Source organism: Astatotilapia calliptera, chromosome 11, assembly GCF_964374335.1.
Source record: "Astatotilapia calliptera chromosome 11, fAstCal68.1, whole genome shotgun sequence".
NCBI lineage: Eukaryota > Metazoa > Chordata > Actinopteri > Cichliformes > Cichlidae > Astatotilapia > Astatotilapia calliptera.
In genome coordinates this window covers 5,696,562-5,713,263 of record NC_137432.1, presented here as the reverse complement: position 1 = coordinate 5,713,263, position 16,702 = coordinate 5,696,562, and the positions used below count along the sequence as shown (strand labels likewise).

Here is a 16,702-nt window from a genome sequence, read left to right as displayed (position 1 = left end):
CAAAAATGCTTTCTTTCGCCAAGACAGTGTGTTTCTCACTGTTACATGCATTTGAATGGGAAACTCGCCTGAAACAAAGTATAGGTTTTCATTATGTGAATAATTTTAAAATCTTAGCTCAAACGGCTGCAAAACCTGTTTGCCCAGCAGGGGGATATTGAGTTCTATAAGATAAAGCCATAAACATGTGTTTCTGAGTCTTCTATCAAAAGTTACAGCGATTTATATGAAGTTGTTCAAAAACGCTTTATTTCGCCAAGACAATGCGTTTCTCACTGTTACATGCATTTGAATGGGAAACTCGCCCGAGACAAAGTATAGGTTTTCATTATGTGAATAATTTTAAAATCTTAGCTCAAACGGCTGCAAAACCTGTTTGCCCAGCACGGGGATATTGAGTTCTATAAGATAAAGCCATAAAAATGTGTTTGTGAGTCTTCTATCAAAAGTTACAGCGATTTATATGAAGTTGTACAAAAACGCTTTCTTTCGCCAAGACAGTGTGTTTCTCACTGTTACATGCATTTGAATGGGAAACTCGCCTGAAACAAAGTATAGGTTTTCATTATGTGAATAATTTTAAAATCTTAGCTCAAACGGCTGCAAAACCTGTTTGCCCAGCACGGGGATATTGAGTTCTATAAGATAAAGCCATAAAAATGTGTTTGTGAGTCTTCTATCAAAAGTTACAGCGATTTATATGAAGTTGTACAAAAATGCTTTCTTTCGCCAAGACAGTGTGTTTCTCATTGTTACATGCATTTGAATGGGAAACTCGCCTGAAACAAAGTATAGGTTTTCATTATGTGAATAATTTTAAAATCTTAGCTCAAACGGCTGCAAAACCTGTTTGCCCAGCACGGGGATATTGAGTTCCATAAGATAAAGCCATAAACATGTTTGTCTGAGTCTTCTATCGAAAGTTACAGCGATTTATATGAAGTTGTACAAAAATGCTTTCTTTCGCCAAGACAGTGTGTTTCTCACTGTACATGCATTTGAATGGGAAACTCGCCCGAGACAAAGTATAGGTTTTCATTATGTGAATAATTTTAAAATCTTAGCTCAAACGGCTGCAAAACCTGTTTGCCCAGCACGGGGATATTGAGTTCTATAAGATAAAGCCATAAACATGTTTGTCTGAGTCTTCTATCGATAGTTACAGCGATTTATATGAAGTTGTACAAAATACTTTCTTTCGCCAAGACAGTGTGTTTCTCACTGTACATGCATTTGAATGGGAAACTCGCCCGAGACAAAGTATAGGTTTTCATTATGTGAATAATTTTAAAATCTTAGCTCAAACGGCTGCAAAACCTGTTTTCCCAGCACGGGCACCTTGAGTTCTATAAGATAAAGCCATAAATATGTTTGTCTGAGTCTTCTATCAAAAGTTACAGCGATTTATATGAAGTGGTTGAAAAACGCTTTATTTCGCCAAGACAGTGTATTTCTCACTGTTACATGAATTTGAATGGGAAACTCGCCTGAAACAAAGTATAGGTTTTCATTATGTGAATAATTTTAAAATCTTAGCTCAAACGGCTGCAAAACCTGTTCTGTTTGCCCAGCACTGGGATATTGAGTTCTATAAGATAAAGCCATAAACATGTTTGTCTGAGTCTTCTATCAAAAGTTACAGCGATTTATATGAAGTTGTTCAAAAGCACTTTATTTCGCCAAGACAATGCGTTTCTCACTGTTACATGCATTTGAATGGGAAACTCGCCTGAAACAAAGTATAGGTTTTCATTATGTGAATAACTTGAAAATCTTAGCTCACACATCTGCAAAACCTGTTTGCCCAGCCCATAAATATGTATTTCTGAGTCGTTTATCAAAAGTTACAGCTGTCTTTATGAAGACCATGAAAAACGCTTTATTTCACCACGTTATTGCGTTTCTCGCTATTACATGCATTTGAATGGAGTTCTCGCCCGACACAAAGTAGTTTTCATTTTGTGAATAACTTGAAAATCTTAGCTCAAACAGCTGCAAAACCTGTTTGCCCAGCACGGGGAAATTGAATTCTATAAGATGAAGCCATAAACCTGTGTGTCTGAGTCATCTATCAAAAGTTACAGCTGTCTTCATGAAGACCATGAAAGACGCTTTATTTCACCACGTTAGTGCGTTTCTCGCTATTACATGCATTTGAATGGAGTTCTCGCCCGACACAAAGTATAGGTTTTCATTATGTGAATAACTTTAACATCTTAGCTCAAACAGCTGCAAAACCTGTTTGCCCAGCACGGGGAAATTGAATTCTATAAGACGAAGCCATAAACATGTGTGTCTAAGTCGTCTATCAAAAGTTACAGCTGTCTTTATGAAGACCATGAAAAACGCTTTAATTCAACACGTTGGTGCGTTTCTCGCTATTACATGCATTTGAATGGGGAACTCGAACGAAACAAAGTATAGGTTTTCATTATGTGAATAACTTGAAAATCTTAGCTCACACATCTGCAAAACCTTTTTGCCCAGCACGGGGATATTGAATTCTATTAGATAAAGCCATGAATACGTATTTCTGAGTCGTCTATCAAAAGTTACAGCTGTCTTTATGAAGACCATGAATGACGCTTTATTTCACCACGTTAGTGCGTTTCTCGCTATTACATGCATTTGAATGGAGTTCTCGCCCGACACAAAGTATAGGTTTTCATTATGTGAATAACTTTAACATCTTAGCTCAAACAGCTGCAAAACCTTTTTGCCCAGCACGGGGAAATTGAATTCTATAAGATGAAGCCATAAACATGTGTGTCTAAGTCGTCTATCAAAAGTTACAGCTGTCTTTATGAAGACCATGAAAAACGCTTTATTTCACCACGTTGGTGCGTTTCTCGCTATTACATGCATTTGAATGGGGAACTCGCACGAAACAAAGCATAGGTTTTCATTATGTGAATAACTTTAACGTCTTAGCTCACACAGCTGCAAAACCTGTTTGCCCAGCCAATAAATATGTGTGTCTGAGTCTTCTATCAAAAGTTACAGCTGTATTTACAAAGACCATGAAAAACGCTTTATTTCACCACGTTGGTGCGTTTCTCGCTATTACATCCATTTGAATGGAGTTCTCGCCCGACACAAAGTATAGGTTTTCATTATGTGAATAACTTTAACATCTTAGCTCAAACAGCTGCAAACCTGTTTGCCCAGCACGGGGATATTGAATTCTGTAAGATAAAGCCATAAATATGTATTACTGAGTCTTCTATCAAAAGTTACACCGATTTATATGAAGTTGTGCAAAAACGCTTTATATCGCCAAGACAGTGCGTTTCTGACGATTACATGCATTTGAATGGGGAACTCGCACGAAACAAAGTATAGGTTTTCATTATGTGAATAACTTTAACATCTCAGCTTAAACAGCTGCAAAACCTGTTTGACCAGCACGGGGATAATGAATTCTATAAGATGAAGCCATAAACATGTGTGTCTGAGTCGTCTATCAAAAGTTACAGCTGTCTATATGAAGACCATGAAAGACGCTTTATTTCACCACGTTGGTGCGTTTCTCGCTATTACATGCATTTGAATGGGGAACTCGCACGAAACAAAGCATAGGTTTTCATTATGTGAATAACTTTAACATCTTAGCTCAAACAGCTGCAAAACCTGTTTGCCCAGCACGGGGATATTGAATTCTGTAAGATAAAGCCATGAATACGTATATCTGAATCTTCTATTAAAAGTTACACCGATTTATATGAAGTTGTGCAAAAACGCTTTATTTCGCCAAGACAGTGCGTTTCTCGCTATTACATGCATTTGAATGGAGTTCTCGCCCGACACAAAGTATAGGCTTTCATTATGTGAATAACTTTAACATCTTAGCTCAAACAGCTGCAAAACCTGTTTGCCCAGCACGGGGATATTGAATTCTATAAGATGAAGCCATAAACATGGTAAATGGTAAATGGCCTGCATTTTTATAGCGCTTTTCTAGTCCATAGGACCCCAAAGCGCTTTACACTACATTCAGTCATTCACCCATTCACACACACATTCACACACTGGCGATGGCAAGCGAGGCTGCCGGACAAAGGCGCCACTGGGCCCTCTGATAAACATGTGTGTCTGAGTCTTCTATCAAAAGTTACAGCTGTCTTTATGAAGACCATGAAAAACGCTTTATTTCACCACGTTAGTGCCTTTCTCGCTATTACATGCATTTGAATGGAGTTCTCGCCCGACACAAAGTATAGGTTTTCATTATGTGAATAACTTTAACATCTTAGCTCACACAGCTGCAAAACCTGTTTGCCCAGCACGGGGATATTGAATTCTATAAGATAAAGCCATAAATATGTATTTCTGAGTCTTCTATCAAAAGTTACAGCTGTCTTTATAAAGACCATGAAAAACGCTTTATTTCACCACGTTAGTGCGTTTCTCGCTATTACATGCATTTGGACTCTGACCAGCAACATCCAGCAAGACCCAGACAGCGTTTTCTATCTCCCAGCTGGAGGTTTTTGTTTGTCTGTGACTGGAGAGTCAGATTTTTGTTGAGCTTCACACTTGCAGAGGTAAGTCAGTTTGCAGAGATCCCTCCCACCCTGGCTTTTATGTGCTAGTTTTCTTATCTGAAACAGTAATATTTCAGTGACTGCTGCTTATACCACAGGTTAATACACGCTACTGATCCGTGATAGGAGAATCATCAATTTTGCCAGCAAAGAAGCCTGGTGGATGTTTGTTTACAGTCTGATGATGGGACATCATGCTCTGCATCTTTAAAGTTTGTCTCTTGATTATTATTCATACCCAGTAATGTGAAGTATGCTCATATCTACTATAACTGAACCAACCTGGTGCTCTTCATTTATGGAGGCTGTTGAGTCTGAATGTTGGATGTTGTGTATCTCGTGTTCTCTGGGCTTTGTTGTCCTCAGTCTTTTTGCAGGATCAGAAAACAAAACCAGGAGGCGCGTAAATGTTTCTTCTCCATGATGTTTCTTCAAATGTGTCTTCTGGATGATGATAAGACTGTGACACGGGATGCCACCTTTGGTCTTGTGATGAAGCAAAGCTCAGGAAGAAGTGGGATTAAATGGTACCAATATGTTGAGAAGGATGTACAGGGGCACCTGCAGCCAAATCCAAGCTTCAGCTTAGTTGTAGTTGCAGAACGCTATAGGACTGAGACATCTAAGCCATCAAATGTTTGATTAAACGGATGAAAAAGAGAAGTTTTTTTCCCTATAATTATCACTTCTTAAAATCTGTAGCAACTTCAAGTCTGTCAGCGTGCTGAGCATGCTCAGAATGTGACAATATATTTTTGTTCAATATTTAATTTCTTTCAGTTGCAATTGTTAAATGAAAAAAAAAATTCTTATAATTTAGCAAACGAATTTATCAAAAAAATATATATACATATATCTGTATTAGTTTTAATGAATTAATTTGACACCTGTATTGAAAATACCATATTGTATTCATACAGAATCAGTATGGTATCATTGTTTGTCTGTTCACTGATTGTTGAAGCTAAGAGCTAGTTTGATCTGTTTAGATCTAAAGTATCCAAAGTTGAGCTCTAATGTTTCTTCACCCCTGTGTGTGTGATATGTGATTTCCTACATGCTGGCAGAGCGGCTGTTTGTGCTCACAGATGGTGACGGTGTGGAGAGACGGCGGTGTTTCCTCAGAAGAACCAGCAGAGTCACAAAGGACACCAGTCCATCTCACCACCTTGACTTGCTGACTGATGTTCGTCTGCACTGCACAGAGGAAATCAACTGACCGAGGTTTGTCCAGTGACGTGTTATGAAATGTATATTTGTTTTATGCTTACAGATATGTTTTTCTTGACAGAGGCTCTGCAGAGGTTAGACAAAGCAGAGAAAATATGTGCTTTACATTTTGCTGTGATTTATTGAGATATTTGTTGCCTGATGTTCAGCAGGAATGGAGAAACAGAATCAAAGGGAGATGTTTTTGTAATGATGTAAGTAAATCTTCAATATTATTTATTTGCTTGGTTATATTAGGAGTGTTTCTGAGTGAGGGGGAGAGGAGTCATCATCCAGGTAAAGTGACGTGGATCAGTGGATACACTTGTCTCCCCTTTAAAGGAGACGATCCAAGTCATCCTTAAATGTTAGTGCTTTCAAATACACAAACATTTTTAAAGGACAAAAATGAACATCCAACTTTGACTGTAACACAAAATAAATCTTTGCATGTGTGTTTTCAAACTCTCAGATGAGCAGTATATCAGTCTTGGACTGTCTAACCTGCCGGAGCAGCACTGAATGACCACCACACATGAGCATGTTCCTGCAACATTCAGCATCTGATCTGTCATCTGTGTGCTTCTGCTTTTGGTAAGTAGAGTTACCCAACTCCAGTAACTCTAAACACATGCCATCCATTTCTAACGGCCTGGTTACTTCCTGTCAGATACTTTAGAAACCATGTGGTCACCTGACCTAACACTGTTTCTTCTTCTTCCCCCTTAATGTTGAAGTGTCAAATGTCAAACAGCTGGAGAGGAAACTACACCAGTGTACTGGGATGTTTCAGCAACACGTGCCAGATGCTGTTCCTTCATGGTGACATCACCAGAGACAGTCCCGCCCACCTCAGGACCCATTGATTATGATGATCTGATCCATCAAACCCTCAGCAGGTGAACCTTATTCATGACATAACACCGCAACAATGTAAAAAATTAAACAGCAACAGTCTAAATGTAAAGTGCATTCTAAAGTCCTCTTCAATAAATTGTATGCAAAGAGTCATTCAGGTCACTACAGAACCCAGAGTCTTCATCATTAAATCTCTGGTTGCTTCATTTTTCTATCCTATACCAGATATTTTAAAGGTTAGCTTAGGTAAAGTTCCATTCTCATGGTGAGGCAAAGTGCTTTATGTGTGTGTCATGAACGGCTATAAAAGGCCTATAATCAAAGAACAAAGCGGGGTTTGAGTTCGAGTTGCGGCAGAATGTCACTACTTGTAAATGGAACGCAGCCTTCCTACGGCAGACAGCTAATAACAGGAATCGGACGCGGTCCAGCCAAGTCCACAGCAACCACCATAGCAACCTTCTAGCATGACCTTAAAAACATATTCTGTCTTCATAACTATCAAAAACGTGAAATGATTTGCAAAGTGTGAAAGTGTTACAGCTGCAGAGAGCTATGGCGGTATCTTTGGAAGCTGTTTACACAGCTAATAATATACGATGTAACCATGGAGACAGTCAGTCACGTGAGCTAGCGGTGCATGTTTACTACAGTAAATAAGGTGATTGTGTGCACAGCATCCACACTCTGCAGGGGGTAAAGACATTACTTCAATATTGTTTTATATTGATATATATTTGCCTTCTGTTGACCATCACCTCAGGTTCACCATTACAGTTTCAGCATACAGATGCACACTGTCTAAACACATTCAAAAACTCATGTCTCAGAAATAAGCACAGCTGTTCATGTTTGTCATTAGAGTTTTATTTGTAAGAAAATTATGAACTTCATATTGTGCACTAAATAAAAGAACATTTCACAACTCTGAGTCAACAGAAACAGGTAACAGAAATGTCTCTAATGTGTACAGTGTAGTGTAAGCATTAAAAGATCATAAAGGAAACACTAACATTTATGTGAAACTAATTGTAATAAAAAATGAGCGGGTGCTTTATAGCTTTAAAAGAAAGAATCTGAAAACAACACTTTTTTGGTCTAAGTGATCAAAGTAGAAAACAGAACTGATGTTCAAGAACAAACCGTAGCTGCACTAATATTACACGTCTCCATTGTTGTGGTGAACAGACATGTTGCTTTTAAAACCACATGCAGTGTGTGACCATGACTGTTCACTGAGACCATGAACGCCACTTCGCTGAAGCATTCTTCTTCTTCTTCTTCTTGCTATTAAATTGGAAGCAGAAGGAGCACGAGCTGATTTGATCTACTGAAAGGAAAAAGCAGAACATCTGAGTTGAAACCAGTCAGCTGAAATCATTAAGACAGGAACAAATTCAATGCAGTGTCTCAAGTGGCTTAGCCTGTTACAACTGTTGATACAAGCTAAATACGGTTAACACACAGTGTCAGGGAGCTCCAGTGTGGGAACTAGTGGCTTTAGGTTTGTAGTCATTTAACTTTCATCCATTCATTCATTTAATTCAGGAGGAAGAAATGCCAGGTTGGTGCAGGCTGGTTACATGCATTTGGTCCCATGCTGTCTTGAATTAAATGACTTGGTTCATTTTATGGCTGGGCTGTATGTGGGGTTATATCATGTTATTTGGGCAGGAGTACCTGTCCCCTGTTAGACGTAGAAAGTTTCTCCATAAGTAGAGTTTCTAACTCTTATAGCACATCTGTGGCTGACAGCTTTTTGGTGGCTCTTTTTACCCCACACTGGTTGTGAGTGTGTAAATAGCCCCACTAGTTCTTTTGGGTTGCAGTTAACTAGGGAGGAAGGGGTGGGTATGCCATGATTAGGTGAATAGCAATTATATGGGATACATAAATTTCACAATGCATGCATATATCTCTATCAATTAAACCTGGCCTGAGGGCTGCCATTTTTTACATTCAGTTATTTCTCTTAGAAATGTTGGATCTAAATAATGAATGTGTTACAGTTAAAGTGAAACACTGGTCAGTGTAAATGGCTCATTGGGACACAGAAACCTTTAAATTAAACCTGATATCTAGTGTCAAACAATATCAAAGCTGTAAAAGATGTTTACAGTCAGAATTTATAAAACTATGATTGTAAATAAATTCAAACAAGTGAGCTTTTCTCTTTGTGCTGAATTTCAACACTGTGATTTCTTAGACTGTAAGCTTTACTTTAGCACAACCAGTTGTAGAAGCTGCCACTCCAAACGTCTTTTGATAACAAGAAAAAAATACCTTTTCAGTACACGGCCTGAAGTTCTTCTCCGACATCTTCTGCAATCGGCTTTGTCTGCTGGTTTGAAGACAATAAACCACAAAAAGATGATTTAGTCACTTTGTCTGCGTCATGCAGCTCGAATGTGTCGTGTAACGATGTTGAATAGCCGTCGTTATCCCTCTGCTGCGTCAGTAGGATTGTACTGTACAGCATCTCATTGATATGTGAGGAATGCTAATGTAACACGATAACAGACTTACATCATTAAAATATAAAGGGCAGGAGATATTTAGATATTTTTTATATTTATATTACATTTTATAGCTGACGGATATTACTAAATAGATAGAATTTACTAAATAGCTGGATGAACATGAAAAATATGTCTATAATAACAAATGACCCTGAGAGCCAGTAGAATTAATTCAGCTGGACACTCGAAAGACGTCCTTAAATGCTCTTTAAGTGGCAGAACAGATGAACAAACAGTTAATCGCTTACTTGAGATGAAATCTGCTCAGCTACTTTGAAAACAGCTTCTAACTGGTTCCTCCTTTAACAGGAAGACTGCTCAGGGGTAAGGCCATCATGCAATCCAGCAACCTTTATGGTTCTGCTTTGATTCACCAGGAACTATTAGGGAAACCTTCCAGCGCCTCCTGTGAAAGACACAGGCATAAACACACAAACATTTATTAACATGTTCCACAGTCTTCCAGTTTGATTTTCTCATCCTGTGGACAACAACATACAGGGATGCAGGTTTATTGTTAACTTTTGTAAGGTTTATTTAATGAACATATCCAGCTGCAGCTCCACTGTGATCCTGAACTGGATAAGCACTTAAGAAAATGTGTCAATAAATGGACATACATCAACTTACTATATTTATCCAAACAGACGGAACCAATAATGCTTCACTGAGTCAGAGACTTTAATGTCTCTTCTATGTAAGAATGTCTCGTGCTGATATACCTGCAAACTTGACAACAAAGGTTTTTCAGACTGCATGTAGCTGTCCTCTATGTCAGCTAACACATTTACATTTATGTCACACTTATTTCTGCTTTCCCATTTTATAATTATTACTTACATTTTGATTAGATACCTTGAGTTTGTAAATGATCAGATTACATAATTGGAATACAATATATCCAATTCAGGATTGAGGGAGGATGAAGCCTATCCCAGCTGATACAGGACAAAGACAGGCTGCCAGTTTATCGCAGGGCTAACACGATATGTGTAACAGAAAATCCACTTAAATGTTTGATATTTCTTATAATAATCATAATTATGACTATTATTTAAAGGTTTCTTCATAAATACATTTTGATTTTTTATAACCCCTAAAATATAAACCTGAGCTGTTTCAGATTCTGACCTCTGACTCAGTGACCTGGCTGTGTCCTCACTGCAGCTCCCTCTTGGAAGTACGTCTGCTTCTTGTCTTCCCCCAGTGTTGACCGCCTGATATCAATATATCACGTACTATACCTGAGGAACAAAAAAGGACAAACACTTGCCTTCATTTAAGAAGTACATTCATACAGAGGTAATCTATGGAAACACACTAGTTCAACCTTTGGCAGAAATCAGTTCCTGTGAAACATTTCTGTAAATGAACATCATGTGGAGAATGAATGAAATGAGTTCTTCAGGTGACTCAGCAGTCCCACACTGACAAATGAAATCTAGTTAAACTATTAAGCATATTTGCTCTTCTGAAATCTGTGTTAAACAACAACAAACATAAATTAGTAACAAAAACTACAGCTGAGTATAGGCTTTACAAACCACCAGCAGCCATAATGCTAAATTTTAATCTTCAAATGTTTCTGAGCTGTCTTCAACCTGCTTTTAACACATTAAAGTCCCACAGTCAACGCAGCCTGACTCAATCCTAGATGTTCAGCACACAGAGGTGCTGTTTAAAGTTTAGTGATAACCTGAGTCACTGATCATTTGCAGTATTACAGAGTCTGGCAGTCTTTGCATGATGTCCACGTCACTGTAAGTTTCTAGCTGACTCTCAGGTGTGACAGGTGTGCCAGCAGGAAAGAGTAATAATAACCTGCATCCTGAGGTTTGTCATGCAGGATTAAAGGAGCCAGGCTTTGTTCACACAGCTAGGATTGTATTTTACACTGACCCTGGGTCAGTATCAACTTCAAGAAGACAGCTGTAACTGTTGATAGAAGAATCACACACACATATTTATGGCTTTGCCTTATAGAATTCAGCATCTCAGTGCTGAGGAAATAGGTTTTGCAGCTGTTTGAGCTAAGATTTTCAAGTTTGAAGTTTGAATTTAAAAATTTAAAAATTTAAAAATCAAGATTTTCAAGTTTGAATGTGTTTAGACAGTGTGCATCTGTATGCTGAAACTGTAATGGTGAACCTGAGGTGATGGTCAACAGAAGGCAAATATATATCAATATAAAACAATATTGAAGTAATGTCTTTACCCCCTGCAGAGTGTGGATGCTGTGCACACAATCACCTTATTTACTGTAGTAAACATGCACCGCTAGCTCACGTGACTGACTGTCTCCATGGTTACATCGTATATTATTAGCTGTGTAAACAGCTTCCAAAGATACCGCCATAGCTCTCTGCAGCTGTAACACTTTCACACTTTGCAAATCATTTCACGTTTTTGATAGTTATGAAGACAGAATATGTTTTTAAGGTCATGCTAGAAGGTTGCTATGGTGGTTGCTGTGGACTTGGCTGGACCGCGTCCGATTCCTGTTATTAGCTGTCTGCCGTAGGAAGGCTGCGTTCCATTTACAAGTAGTGACATTCTGCCGCAACTCGAACTCAAACCCCGCTTTGTTCTTTGATTATAGGCCTTTTATAGCCGTTCATGACACACACATAAAGCACTTTGCCTCACCATGAGAATGGAACTTTACCTAAGCTAACCTTTAAAATATCTGGTATAGGATAGAAAAATGAAGCAACCAGAGATTTAATGATGAAGACTCTGGGTTCTGTAGTGACCTGAATGACTCTTTGCATACAATTTATTGAAGAGGACTTTAGAATGCACTTTACATTTAGACTGTTGCTGTTTAATTTTTTACATTGTTGCGGTGTTATGTCATGAATAAGGTTCACCTGCTGAGGGTTTGATGGATCAGATCATCATAATCAATGGGTCCTGAGGTGGGCGGGACTGTCTCTGGTGATGTCACCATGAAGGAACAGCATCTGGCACGTGTTGCTGAAACATCCCAGTACACTGGTGTAGTTTCCTCTCCAGCTGTTTGACATTTGACACTTCAACATTAAGGGGGAAGAAGAAGAAACAGTGTTAGGTCAGGTGACCACATGGTTTCTAAAGTATCTGACAGGAAGTAACCAGGCCGTTAGAAATGGATGGCATGTGTTTAGAGTTACTGGAGTTGGGTAACTCTACTTACCAAAAGCAGAAGCACACAGATGACAGATCAGATGCTGAATGTTGCAGGAACATGCTCATGTGTGGTGGTCATTCAGTGCTGCTCCGGCAGGTTAGACAGTCCAAGACTGATATACTGCTCATCTGAGAGTTTGAAAACACACATGCAAAGATTTATTTTGTGTTACAGTCAAAGTTGGATGTTCATTTTTGTCCTTTAAAAATGTTTGTGTATTTGAAAGCACTAACATTTAAGGATGACTTGGATCGTCTCCTTTAAAGGGGAGACAAGTGTATCCACTGATCCACGTCACTTTACCTGGATGATGACTCCTCTCCCCCTCACTCAGAAACACTCCTAATATAACCAAGCAAATAAATAATATTGAAGATTTACTTACATCATTACAAAAACATCTCCCTTTGTTTCTATTTCTCCATTCCTGCTGAACATCAGGCAACAAATATCTCAATAAATCACAGCAAAATGTAAAGCACATATTTTCTCTGCTTTGTCTAACCTCTGCAGAGCCTCTGTCAAGAAAAACATATCTGTAAGCATAAAACAAATATACATTTCATAACACGTCACTGGACAAACCTCGGTCAGTTGATTTCCTCTGTGCAGTGCAGACGAACATCAGTCAGCAAGTCAAGGTGGTGAGATGGACTGGTGTCCTTTGTGACTCTGCTGGTTCTTCTGAGGAAACACCGCCGTCTCTCCACACCGTCACCATCTGTGAGCACAAACAGCCGCTCTGCCAGCATGTAGGAAATCACATATCACACACACAGGGGTGAAGAAACATTAGAGCTCAACTTTGGATACTTTAGATCTAAACAGATCAAACTAGCTCTTAGCTTCAACAATCAGTGAACAGACAAACAATGATACCATACTGATTCTGTATGAATACAATATGGTATTTTCAATACAGGTGTCAAATTAATTCATTAAAACTAATACAGATATATGTATATATATTTTTGATAAATTCGTTTGCTAAATTATAAGAATTTTTTTTTTTTCATTTAACAATTGCAACTGAAAGAAATTAAATATTGAACAAAAATATATTGTCACATTCTGAGCATGCTCAGCACGCTGACAGACTTGAAGTTGCTACAGAATTTTAAGAAGTGATAATTATAGGGAAAAAACTTCTCTTTTTCATCCGTTTAATCAAACATTTGATGCCTTAGATGTCTCAGTCCTATAGCGTTCTGCAACTACAACTAAGCTGAAGCTTGGATTTGGCTGCAGGTGCCCCTGTACATCCTTCTCAACATATTGGTACCATTTAATCCCACTTCTTCCTGAGCTTTGCTTCACCACAAGACCAAAGGTGGCATCCCGTGTCACAGTCTTATCATCATCCAGAAGAAACATTTGAAGAAACATCATGGAGAAGAAACATTTACGCGCCTCCTGGTTTTGTTTTCTGATCCTGCAAAAAGACTGAGGACAACAAAGCCCAGAGAACACGAGATACACAACATCCAACATTCAGACTCAACAGCCTCCATAAATGAAGAGCACCAGGTTGGTTCAGTTATAGTAGATATGAGCATACTTCACATTACTGGGTATGAATAATAATCAAGAGACAAACTTTAAAGATGCAGAGCATGATGTCCCATCATCAGACTGTAAACAAACATCCACCAGGCTTCTTTGCTGGCAAAATTGATGATTCTCCTATCACGGATCAGTAGCGTGTATTAACCTGTGGTATAAGCAGCAGTCACTGAAATATTACTGTTTCAGATAAGAAATCTAGCACATAAAAGCCAGGGTGGGAGGGATCTCTGCAAACTGACTTACCTCTGCAAGTGTGAAGCTCAACAAAAATCTGACTCTCCAGTCACAGACAAACAAAAACCTCCAGCTGGGAGATAGAAAACGCTGTCTGGGTCCTGCTGGATGTTGCTGGTCAGAGTCCACACATTAGCAGAGTGCTTCTTGGTCCCACTGACCCATATGGACAGTGACTGTGGAGAACTGTTCTGGAAAACAGAAAAGAGAATTAAAATAACAAAAAGCCAAAGTGGATTTCCACAAAGACTCTCTTGGAATCAGCAATCAAAAAATCACTGGTTCATATTTCAATTAAATATGAACACGTTCCTTAAATGTACGCAGTTCAGATCTGATTTAATTTAATTTCCTTCACACAGCACATTCATCCAGGCTGACAGGTAAACATAGAATTAATCTCAGGTAACATGACTCATAGTAGAGATTCAGTAAGAAATATTGCTAGCTCTAATATTATTACCACACAATCCAAGGACACACCAACAGCTCAGATTTCTAGAACTATTTAAACAAATGTCTTCTGAATATTCAATTCAGGTTCACAGTGGGAGGGGGGGGGGGGGGGGGGTCATGGAATTTATTAAATAAAGTCTGCAACACAGAAAGAGCTGTGATCAAGCTATTTATTACTGCGCACAGGAGAGCAAACACACATCAAACATCACAGTTCAGTCATGTCAGCTCTGCCACTTCACGTGTCTCGCTATGAAACCTAACGGATCAATGGTTATGCTGTTTTGTGCCCTTGGCGTTATCAGCACCTGTAAAGGGAGTTGTTTTCTCAAACTGCTGAAGTAAGTTCATCTAGTTTTAGAAACTTTCACTGAACAGTCTATAACAGTGTCACAACTAAGCATATGCATAAGCACTTAAATACTTTAAATGAGAATAACAAAAAATTTCTATTACAGGAGCTAGAGCCTAGGTAGAGCACACCTGGACAGCTCACCAGTCTGTCAGAGGACTAACACAGATGCAGCCTGACTCAATCCTAAATGTTCAGCACACAGAGACACAGAGGTACCGTTTAAAGTTTAGTGTTAACTTGAGTCACTGATCATTTGCAGTATTACAGAGTCTGGCAGTCTTTGCATGATGTCCACGTCACTGTACGTTTCTAGCTGACTCTCAGGTGTGACAGGTGTGCCAGCAGGAAAGAGTAATAATAGCCTGCATCCTGAGGTTTTTCATGCAGGATTAAAGGAGCCAGGCTTTATTCACACAGCTAGGATTGTATTTTACACTGACCCTGGGTCAGTATAAGTATCATACAGTTTAAACGAAGCACTGAAACTTGCACATATTTATTACAGATGCACTGAAGCTAATCGAGATATTTGCTGTCAGTCTGTGGCTGCGATTAAACACTTTACTGGAAACTTTATTAACTAGCAACTTCGTCAGTCATGACAGAAGCTAATATTTCTGTGCTAACATCGTTTAAACAGTAGCAGCTTTACTCCAATATAAGCTAACGTTTACACCGTAACTTTAAGCTAGCACCATAAAGACGGTAAAACACATAATAACATCTATAAATGCATCTTAAAGCTGTTATATTAGCACTCGGTGTATTACTAACATAACCACATTAACATTACTGACACTCGCTGAAATGGTTTAAATGGTATTACCTGTAAACACTGCTGTATCCACCGGATTGCAGCCAGAGTGGATTCTGGAGTCTTCCCACGCTCCTGTTAGTGATCCTCCATCTGGATGGATGATAACAACCTTCTGAACAATCTAGCAGGAGATAGTCCATATCTATGGGACTGATTTGTGCTAATAACGCCCATTGTATGGACTGATAACAGCCGAAGCGGGTGAATAAAGTCACCCAGTCGCTAGCTGTGCCATTACCCAGCATACACCAGCACAATATTAGGCACAGCACCACCATAGACATTTTCAGTGGTTTTGAATGCAGGACATGGTTATCTTACCTTGTAAAATGCATGACAATAAAACAGCTAACCACCATAAAATGGTATCGTGTGTGTATGTATGTGCATGTGTGTGTGTGTGTGTGTGTGTGTGTGTGTGTGTGTGTGAGAGAGAGAAAGACAGAGAGAGGGGGGTGGGGGAGAGATCAAAGGCGTGCGTTTATGTGCCTCCTCTCTCTTATTGGATGTATGGTATAGCATGTTTATTCAGGTGCACCTTTGAAGTCTATGAGAATACTTTGCAGCCTGGTCTGAGTGGTCATTTCTGCACAGACACAATGAAGCGTGCACTCAGTTTAGAGGAGGCTGTTGCTGCAGTTTTGCACTCTCCACAAGCAGTGGAGATACTTCTGACAGCGAAGAAGAATTTTTGCCAGGCACCGAGGAGCTTTGCAGCTCATGTGAGGAGGAGGAGAAGGAGAAGGAGGAAGAAGAGCAGGAGGAAGAGACAAGACTGGAGGATGGCCAGTGGAGATCTAAAAATGGAGAAATCATGTGGCAACCCACACACGAAGAGGTCCTGCCATTTTTTCCTCCTCCCATTTTAACCCCAGGACCAACCCATTATGCAGTTCGCAGGATCAGCAGCCCTGTGAGCACTTTCCATCTTTTTTTTGCCGAGGACATTATGCAGCTAATCCTGCATTTCACCAA

The 16,702-nt window shown here is 39.2% G+C and overlaps 3 long non-coding RNA genes across 3 annotated transcripts; 1 reads left to right on the top strand and 2 right to left on the bottom strand.

Annotated features, from left to right (window-relative positions):
* The first annotated feature begins 5,233 nt into the window (after window positions 1–5,233).
* On the top strand, window positions 5,234–6,637 carry LOC145432035 (uncharacterized). The gene is made up of 3 exons (XR_013912376.1): window positions 5,234–5,768; window positions 6,012–6,347; window positions 6,491–6,637. It is a non-coding gene; the product is annotated as an uncharacterized LOC145432035 (long non-coding RNA).
* A 5,369-nt stretch (window positions 6,638–12,006) lies between these two features.
* LOC113011064 (uncharacterized) lies at window positions 12,007–13,147 on the bottom strand. Its single transcript, XR_013912285.1, has 4 exons — window positions 12,885–13,147; window positions 12,533–12,641; window positions 12,306–12,427; window positions 12,007–12,162 (listed from the first exon to the last, which is right to left on the bottom strand). It is a non-coding gene; the product is annotated as an uncharacterized LOC113011064 (long non-coding RNA).
* Window positions 13,148–13,451: 304 nt separating this feature from the next.
* LOC145431952 (uncharacterized) lies at window positions 13,452–16,086 on the bottom strand. Its single transcript, XR_013912286.1, has 2 exons — window positions 15,737–16,086; window positions 13,452–14,290 (listed from the first exon to the last, which is right to left on the bottom strand). It is a non-coding gene; the product is annotated as an uncharacterized LOC145431952 (long non-coding RNA).
* Window positions 16,087–16,702: the final 616 nt, after the last annotated feature.